At 43.6% G+C, this 10,184-nt stretch overlaps 1 pseudogene; it reads left to right on the plus strand.

The window, feature by feature from the left end:
- The first annotated feature begins 780 nt into the window (after positions 1–780).
- On the plus strand, positions 781–1,475 carry LOC105615598 (GTP:AMP phosphotransferase AK3, mitochondrial-like; annotated as a pseudogene).
- The last annotated feature ends 8,709 nt before the right edge of the window (positions 1,476–10,184 follow it).

The following is a 10,184-nucleotide window of genomic DNA, read 5'->3' on the forward strand; positions in this document are numbered from 1 at the left end:
AGGTTCCCTTAGCTATTCTCTAATTAATACACAGCTAAATTGTTAACAATTTTTTTGCTGTTACAAATAAGGCTGAAATGAACACCGTGTATGTGCCTTCTTGCCACATGACAGTGTTTGTCTAAGGAAGACACTAAGAAGTAATTTCGTAAAAGAATAGCCACTGCCAAGTTGCCTTCCAAATAAGCTGTGAGGACACCCCACCAGTGGAGTGTGAGAGGCCTACAAAACTTTGCTGACATTTGCTTCTAGATGCTCTGAACTGTCCCACTATCTATTCCTGTGACTTGTACCATCTTTAACTCTGGGAAATTCTTGTCTTTGTCTTTTTTTTTTGGCCACGTGGGCATGTGGGATCTTAGTTCCCAGACCAGGGATTGAACCCAGGCCCTCGGCAGTGAGAGGAAGAAGACTTAACTACTGAGCCGCCAGGGAAGTCCCTTTAATTTTCTCTTTAAATACTGTATCCCTCCCTCCTCTCCTTTTCCTCCTGTGAATAGCGTAACTTCCGAATCTACACTTCATTTCATTTTCCTCTCAGACTTCCCATCTCCTCCACCTGTACACCCTCCTGGGGGGAATGTCTTGACCCAACCGTTCCTTTCACACGCGCCCTCTCCCACACCGTCCCTCAGCCGTGGGTCGCACCCTCTGAAGCAGCGCATCGTCGGGGCACTGCCCCGGATGCCGGGCAGCGGAGGCGGGGCCGAGCGCGCAGGCGCAGCTGGTGTCCGCCCAGGGGCCCAACCATCTCCTTGGTCCCGGCTTCGCTTGGCAGCCATGGGCCCATCGAGGCAGCTTTTGCACTCCGTGATCGTGGGCGCCCCGGCTCCGGCAAGCGCACCCTGGCACTGCGCATTACCAAACACTTCCAGCTGAAGACCTTCTCCAGTGGGGATCTGATCCGAGACAACATGCGAAGGGACACAGAAATCGGGGTGCTGGCCAAGACCTTCATGGACCAGGGGAAGCTCATCCCGGACGACCTCATGATTCGGCTGTTGCTCCAGGCGCTGAAAAATGTCACCCAGTATAACTGGCTGTTGTGTGGTTTCCCCAGGACACTTGCACAGGCTGAAGCCCTGGACAGAGTCCATCAGGTACACCTGGTGATGAACCCGAATGTGCCATTTGAGGTCATTCGGCAACGCCTCAAGGCTCGCTGGGTTCATCCAGCCAGTGGCCGGGTCTATAACCTCGGATTTAACCCTCCCAAAGTGGTCGGCGTGGACGATGTGACTGGAGAGCCTCTCTAAGCGTGAGACGATAAACCTGAGACACTTAGCAAAAGAATGAAGGTTTACCAAGACCAAACGAAACCCGTCCTGGAATATTATCAGAAAAAGGGAGTGTTGGAAACATTTTCTGGAACAGAAACCAATAAGATCTGGCCCTGTATGCAAGCTTTCCTGCAAACCAAAGTCCCACTGAGACACCCAAAAACTCAGTTACTCCAGGAGGAAAAATCCTTGTGATCAGCAAGATGAACAGAACTATTCCTTCCTTCACAAGAAGTTCCTTGTTTTAAGACTCCACCATGTACGAATTCTTTGAAAATTATATTAGTTTTATTTCTGTGGATTTTATTCTGGACATAAAGGATATGCCAAATGAGTCTGATAATAAGAATTGTCTTTTAAAATTGTCTAGTGTGTTTTATCCAGCTGTCTTCAATGGGTGTGCAATGCAAAAACATCAGAGATGTCTAAACGTTGGTGGGAATGCAAACTAGTACAGCCACTATGGAGAACAGTGTGGAGATTCCTTAAAAAATTGCAAATAGAACTACCTTATGACCCAGCAATCCCACTGCTGGGCATACACACCAAGGAAACCAGAATGGAAAGAGACACATGTACCCCAATGTTCATCACAGCACTGTTTATAATAGCCAGGACATGGAAACAACCTAGATGTCCATCAGCAGATGAATGGATAAGAAAGCTGTGGTACATATACACAATGGAGTATTACTCAGCCGTTAAAAAGAATTCATTTGAATCAGTTCTGATGAGATGGATGAAACTGGAGCCGATTATACAGAGTGAAGTAAGCCAGAAAGAAAAACACCAATACAGTATACTAACACATATATATGGAATTTAGAAAGATGGCAATGACGACCCTGTATGCAAGACAGGAAAAAAGACACAGATGTGTATAATGGACTTTTGGACTCAGAGGGAGAGGGTGGGATGATTTGGGAGAATGGCATTCTAACATGTATACTATCATGTAAGAATTGAATCACCAGTCTATGTCTGACGCAGGATACAGCATGCTTGGGGCTGGTGCATGGGGATGACCCAGAGAGATGTTATGGGGAGGGAGGTGGGAGGGGGGTTCATGTTTGGGAACACATGTAAGAATTAAAGATTTTAAAATTTAAAAAATAAAAAACTAAAAAAAAATAAAAAATAAAAAATAAAAATAAAAAATTCTTTTAGACCAAAACTAAAAGAGCAATTGATAGTAATCTAACTTTTGTTTAGTAATAGTAAGTGACTGATAAGATCTTATATTTTTCCAGAAAAGTAAAAAATTAAAATACTAGTTTGGAGAAAATATTTCATCAGAAGCTTTTGCATAGCCAGATGCCAAAAAAAAAAAAGAAAAAAAAAAAAAGACATTTCTAACACAAAGGACGTGATTTTATGAGACGCTATCTCTATAAAATTCCAGATAAAAATAACTGAATGCAAAATGTGAATTTACTGCTGACTTTAAGAAATCTATGTAGCCACATGAGCTACATAAATTTTGTTGATAAACATACCTTCCATTTCCTCCGAACTTTCTATTTTTTATTTTAAAAAATCAACATTTAGGTAAATATTATTTTGATAGAACTCATATTCTTCTGAAAATACATGTTTACTGAAGGATATAACTTATTTTAGAGATTGGCATTAGAAGTTCTTGTATAAGCACCAAAATTGAATGAATTTTCTTTAATGGAAAATGTAATTGACATGTTTTCAGATGTTAAGAAATGTGGGTTTTAGGAGACTTCCCTGGCGGTCCAGTGGTTAAGACTTCACACTTCCTCTGCAGGGGGTACAGGTTTGATCCCTGAAGAACTAAGATCCCACATCCCACATGCTGTGTGGCCAGGGGAAAAAAAAAAAGTGTTTTAGGATCTTCTTGCCAGTCCTCCTTTTGATCGATATGCCTTGGTGAGTAACACATTAAAGTATTAAAAAAACAACGAATTTAAAAAAAAAACTCATGCTGTTATGTAAAATACAAATACTATATAATTAAGAAACAAAAATAGATCAAGCATGCCTGGTGGGAAATTTCCTTGACAGAAATAGCTATCATAATTAGTAAACGGAAATTTACTTGCTAGAAAAAGCCATCATAATTAGTAAACGTGGCACTAGAAAGGCTTTATATGATAGGTTAGAAGGGACTAGAAAAATAACTGAATTTGCTGAAGGTGGAGTTCTTGATTCCTGATCAAAGAAGTTGATACCTGCTGGTGTTCACTGACATCCCATCTTAAGGGAAGAAAATCTTGCCACTTTTTTCTGAGCAGCCGTTTTAAAATAAGCATTTTGGGTTCCTTCGGTGGGGCCAGGAGAATGCATGCTTATGTTTTACGGCCTGGAGTAGTGGAACAGTATGAGAAGCGGAGGAGAAGCTAGGCTATTTCTTAAATGATATTTTTACTCTATTTTAGTTAGAGCTAAATCAAATGAAACAAGTCCTTGTACAAACTATTACTGCCTTTGAAAAATTCATCCCATTTTATTCCAGGCACTTAAAACACAAATACCATCAAATGTTTCCTATGTATTTGCAGGGTGTTGGGGAATGCTTATTTTTCTTTGATTTTTTTCATTCATTGTCAGTTTTTCAAAACAGACCAAGCCTTTTAAAAAGATCGACAGAAAACATTTCATACTTTAAAATACTTTCTATAATGTCTTACACTGTTGGATGCTTTCCAAGAAGTAAAATGCAGAACTTATGAACTATCACTAGTCACCAGGTTATAAGGCATCATTCAGTTCAGTTCAGTTGCTCAGTCGTGTCTGACTCTTTGTGACCCCATGAATTGCAGCACACCAGGCCTCCCTGTCCATCACCAACTCCCAGAGTTCACTCACTTGTCTTTATTATTTAAAAAAACTGGACTTCAGAAAAAAATATCTACCTATTCAGTATTTTATTAAACAGGCCAAGTTTTCATCTTCATGACCTCCAGTTGACTTGTGACTCCTCTATCCTCACACATCTGTCAGAAAAGTCTACATATGCTTATTCTTAATTTCTGCTCTGCTTGCTCTGTTACTTACCTAGCTGGAGTGTTGGTTCATCCATCGTGTTGCATCTGTCATCTTTTGTAGTGTTGGGCTTGCCTGCATGCGCGGTGATCTTGTCTCCGCAATCTCTGTGGTTGAGATTCTCTGCTGGATTGCATGAATTACATCCTCTGTCAGTGTGTCATATTCGTGGGAAGACTGCTGGTCTAAATTGTCCTCTGGCCTTTTCTCAGGGACCAGGAAGAGGGAGAATCCACTGAGTGAGATTTCTCCGGGGTGTTCAGGTCTGTTGCCCAATTTCCCTCCTTATGGCACAGGGCTGTATCTGTCTAAACTGTTCTCCCTGGCCATGACTCCTACCTGGAGGCTGACACTTTGTCACTGCTGTTTGGCTCAAGAGCAGATGGAAGAGCATCAGGAGAGGATGAGTTGCTGGCCCCTCCTGCAGCAGTGCCCCGAGAACTGATGTGTCAGTTGTCCTTGATACCCTTCTGCTTCTGGGGTCTGTCACCTGTGGGGATGGAGTCTTAGTGCGCCTTCCCCTTCCAGGCACTAGGCTTCTATAAGCATTTTAGATTGGGCTCTGTGTTTTTGCATCAATGCAGTCTACATCCCATATTTTAGGATTTATCATGGTTTCTGGTTCACTGAAAGTTTCACTTCTTACATAGGATCATTAGTTAAGGCCCTTGCTATAGGAACGAAGACGCTGGTCCACCATCCTGAAATAGAACCAAATTTCCTTGTCCACCCTCAAAATACGTAAGTCATCAAGCCTAGAGCTATGCCTTTCAACTCTGGCCACACATTAGAATCAGCTGGGAGCTTTAAGACCCTACACTGACACCCTGGATATTTTGATTAATTATCACGGGTGGAAGCCATGGTTATTACTATGTTGTACTTACAAAGTCCCCGCTTTTGTAAACTACTACCTTAAAGTAGGGGCTTCCCAGGTAGCTCAGTGGGTAAATAATCTGCTTGCAATGCAGGAGACACAAGTTCAATCTCTGGGTCGGGAAGACGCCCTGGAAGATGGCATGGCGACCCACGCCAGTATTCTTGCCTGGAGAATCCCATGGACGGAGGAGCCTGGTGGGCTACAGTCCATGGAGTCGCTAAGAGTCAGACAAAGCTGAAGCAAGTGAGCATGCGCACGCGCCCCTTTAACAGCAGAGCTGACTTCCTCTGAGACAGCCAGCCTTCCAAAAAGTTTTCAGCAGAGACGCAGAAACCACCTGGCAGTCTCATCAGCTGGAACATTCGTCACAAAACGCTCTGACCTTGTCATTTTTTCCGCCCACACAGAGAAATATTTAAGCAATGGATGTTTTATCATTATTTTATCATTAGTCATCACTGTGGATAATTAACCCTTTTCATTTTATCTGTGTTATTTATCAAATGCCACATCAAATATGTCATCTACTTACTGATTTTTGGAAGCTTGCTTAAACACTTTTTCCTGTGTGCCCAGTGGGTCAAGCTCTCTGACAGTTCTATTGTATTTAAACTCAGCTAATGATGCTCATTTTCAAGTATGAAGTGAAAGTGAAGTCAGTCGTGTCCGACTCTTTGTGACCCATGGACTGCAGTTGGGCAGGCTCCTCCATCCGTGAGATTTTCCAGGCAAGAATACTGGAGTGGGTTGCCATTTCCTTCTCCAGGGACTATTCCTGACCCAGGGATCAAATCCAGGTCTCCGCTTGTGAAACCAACTATGCAATGAAATCATAATAGATTTTCTAGTCTACAATAGCTTTTGTTTAGTTCTAACTAAAAATCTGGGGGAAAGCCGATTTAATGAATTCTGAAGATGAAGTAACCCAAAATATAATGCAACTATCTAAAAATTTGCAAAATTTTTTTACTAATAACTCACACACACACACACACACACACACACACACACACACACACACACACACTCAGCTGTGTCTGACTCTTTGTGACCCTGTGGACTATACAGTCCTTGGAATTCTCCAGGCCAGAATACTGGAGGGGGTAGCCATTCCCTTCTTCAGGGGATCTTCCCAACCCAGGGATCGAATCCAGGTCTCCCGCATTGCAGGCGGATTCTTTACCAACTGAGCCACAAGGGACGCCCAGTAAGTGACACAAACTTACGTAAATGAAAGTGGGAACATGTTTGTGTGCAACTGTAGGATGTCCTTATTCTCCAGGTAGGCCTAGGATCATGGTCCTGTGAAATCCTTGTGTGCTTCTGGTGGCTGACCATCTAGATAGCTTTACTGTGATGCCTTCTCCAGCAAGGGGTAGGAAAACACCAGGTATGTAGAATGAAAACAAGTCAGATCAGGGTACAGGTGGGGAAAAGGTATTAGGAAGGAGAACAGCTTGGAGATGTGAGAGAACTTTGAATATTATGACACAGCAAGCTGAGAAAACTTCCATAATGTCAAGGGATTGGGAAAAAACATTCAAAAGTAAAGAGGATGTCAGGCCACCTGGATACAGAATTTGGTTACTGAAAACTGTAAGGACTGGGGAATGTATCAGATCTCCCACTGAGTCACACTGTTCCATGGATGGTGAAAGCCCACCCAGTTATGATTATGGGAAAGTGTAGAAGTCATGGGATGAAAGAAATGAGGAGGAAGCGAGGTGAGAAGTTGACTGGAAAGACTCTGGGAGAAGAATGGGACATTGTTACTTGGCAGGACATGGAATTTGAGGGTGGAATAAATTAGAAGAAAATCTTTGGAACTAAGAAAGAAGTCAGAAAATATTGGCAAGAGAATTGATAGAATTGTGATAGAAAAAAAAAAAGGAGCAGACTCAGAACAAACTCTAGTTATGCTTTCTCAATATTTTTTTTCTCCTTATAAAAAAGGAGAAAATGCCTACTATATATATCCCGTCAACACTGGGACACTGGTAAGAACCATTAACTTAGGTAAATAAAGAGGTCCAGGTCAATTACTTTGAAGCAAATGAAGTTTTAAGGGGTTTGCATCTAGCAAGAATAGGATTCACTTCCTGGCACCATTAATTACCATTTGGAATGGCCATTTCATGCTCTAAGAGGTAGAAAAGTTGCATGTAATATGTCTCCAAATGTGATCATTGCAGAAATCATTTGAGAACTGGTAAAAACCTTTAGCAAGTTTAACAATCCTAGCATCTTCCTTTTCTGAGTCTCCATGATATTGCTCTCAAAAGTTACCAAATCTAAGTAACAAGGCAATTGGATGACGTATCTGCATGTATTTGGGGCTGGGGCTCAGAGGCAAGCTTCACAGTGAAAACAAGCTGAGCTTCAGGCTGTCTGCATATACAACAGCTACCACCTGACAGCAAAGGTGTGTCGGTAGCTCTCTTGTTGCTTATAACGTCTTCCCCAAATGCAGGAGGCAGGGACCCTCAGGACCTGAGATCTTGCCTGGAAGCTGTAGTGACTCTTGAGTCCCGAAGAGACGCCATGTGCCAGCCAAGGCTGCTTCCATAGTTGTGGGCACCAGAGGGAGGGAAAATGTCAAATTCTTGGGCGGAAAAAAAGAACTAAAACAAAATAAAATTTTAAAAAGCAAATTAAAAGAAATTAAAAACTAATAAAAACAGCAACACATAAGAATCATTTGAGTCCCTTTTGGGGACACTGCCCTCTATTTGGATGACTTTATGATTCTGGTCTCCTGTTCGATATGCTGGGGTTTTTGCCTTTAGCCAAGCATGCCTTAAACCATGATTCGTGGTGTCAAGAAAGTACAAAATCCTCCTATTTTCCACAGGCCCTTTCCCTTCTGATGATAGTCACTAAAAGGGAAACACATTCTTCTATTCCACAGTTAACAGCAAAGCTTAGAATCATCTCAGAAGACTTAGTCGTGTCCGACTCTTTGCGACCCCATGGACTGTAGCCCGCCAGGCTCCTCTGCCCATGGAGTTCTCCAGGCAAGAATACTGGAGTGGGTTTCTGTTTCCTTCTCTCAGAAGGCTTAACACAGTGACTAATACTTATTCTAGAAAAAAAAATGAGGAATATAAGAGGGCAGCGAGAGTGACGGTTGTCTACAGCACAGATGGTGCTGGGTTGGGATGTGAAAACCAGGAGCAAGGTCAAGAAAAATGGGACAGAAAGGGAAGCTAAAGGATAACCTGCCACATACCTGCCTGTGCCAAGCCTGGGAGGTAGGTAAGTATTGTGTTAGTCCAGGGACCTTCCTCCTCACCTCCTTCAGAGTGAGCTCTAAAAGTTTTCTCTGACACAACAGGCAATGGGCACATGTAATCCCTGGAAATCCCTGGCTTTTCCTGCACCAGGATTTTGCAGTGTTTCTAGACAACTACTTCCCCTCCTCTTTGCACTAGAGGAAAGGGGTCGATTCCCTGCTCTGATGCAATACAGATGCCAATTGCCTGGAGTCCACTCATCACCACGTGGTCTTTTCAAGTCAGAAGGCTCCCCTCCCTGGGTCTCTCGTGAGATTGCTGCGAGTCATGGGATGACCCTGTCAGTGATCTAAAATGCAGCCAGCTGAGCACGAGGGGCCACAGGCAGATGGAGAACTCAGCTAATTTCTCCTATGCCAGCATGAACTACTGGTCAACCATTCACATCACATGAACATCCTGAGAACATGTTCATACAAGTGTGTGGGGTGAGGGAGGTTTCCTCATCTCCAAACACATGTTCTAAAAGTGTAAAACCCACTAATGTGCCTCAGTCTGGAGCTACATTAGGAAGCATGTGCATCCTTAGGGAACCACGCGCTCTATACGGTTTATCAGGAAAGTCCAGACACAGGCATGTGCGTGCCTTCGGTCCAGATGTTTGGTCTTGCTCCCACTTGTTCCGCTTGTTCCCGTCTCCCAACGGACAGAGCCTGGGGCTGTATGCGTGGATCACCAGGGCTGATTTGAACTAGTCAATTCAGTAGGTTTACACGCTCAATCCGACCCTTACACGAACCAAAAGGAGGTTCACTGTGGCTTTAGATGAGGGGTCATGCTCTCCCTGGGAACAAATTCGATGAATTGTATTTGTGTTTGGACTGCCCGGCCCACACTCACCACCTATTTTAGACAGCACATGACTCTGACTCAGAGGAGAGAGCAAAGTACAGCATGATGGCTTTAAAACAGGCTGCACACCCACTCCCTTGGGCCAGAGCCCAAAAACACCCAAGTCCCCAAGTGCCAACATCGAGGCCCCTCTCCTCTCCTGGCATTGCTAAACAGTGAGTGAGGTCACCCACATCCAGCAAAACAAAAGCAAACATTTAAAAATACCTTCCAAGCACACAAGTTGACAACTTGAACAAGAATGTGGGGGGAAAAAAAGGCAAGTCATTTATAACTTGATGTCTTCTATGATATAGTTAGCTGTGCCCAGATGCTGCGGGTGGGATGAAGCCGGAAAGAGGCCGCAATAACAGAGGCTCTGAGGCCATCAAGGAGGTGCTGGAGGACCTTTTCAGAAGAGCCAGCGGCTCCAGGTGACAGCATGGAAATGAGGTGCCACACACTCCAGCTCCCTTCCCCGTGGCATCATGCCTTTGCTAGGTTAATTCTCAGAAGCTGTTTGCAGCCAGGTCTGAAACCCACTCAAATTTGCTCAGATAAGTGGTGAATTGTGTGGGGGTAGAAGGGAGAAAGGTGCATGCCCACTCTAGGTATGAAGAAGTCTTGGGAACTCAGGATGATGACTAATAAATTAGAGCTCAGAAGGGGCAGGAACTGGGATCCCTGAGAAGCACCCCCAAGTCAGAGCCAAGTTCCCTCACTTAGGGCAGGTCCTTGGAGAGTCAATTAATAGTCCGCATTTATGGAAGGAGGAGAGCCAGGGAAGGAGAGGAAGATGAGAAGTGGAAGTAAAAGAGAAAGGAAAGAGAGAAGGACAGTGACAGGGAGACGGGATGTGGGAAATAACACCTTTACTGCAGCCATTCA

This window comes from Ovis aries, chromosome 7 (assembly GCF_016772045.2).
Source record: "Ovis aries strain OAR_USU_Benz2616 breed Rambouillet chromosome 7, ARS-UI_Ramb_v3.0, whole genome shotgun sequence".
NCBI lineage: Eukaryota > Metazoa > Chordata > Mammalia > Artiodactyla > Bovidae > Ovis > Ovis aries.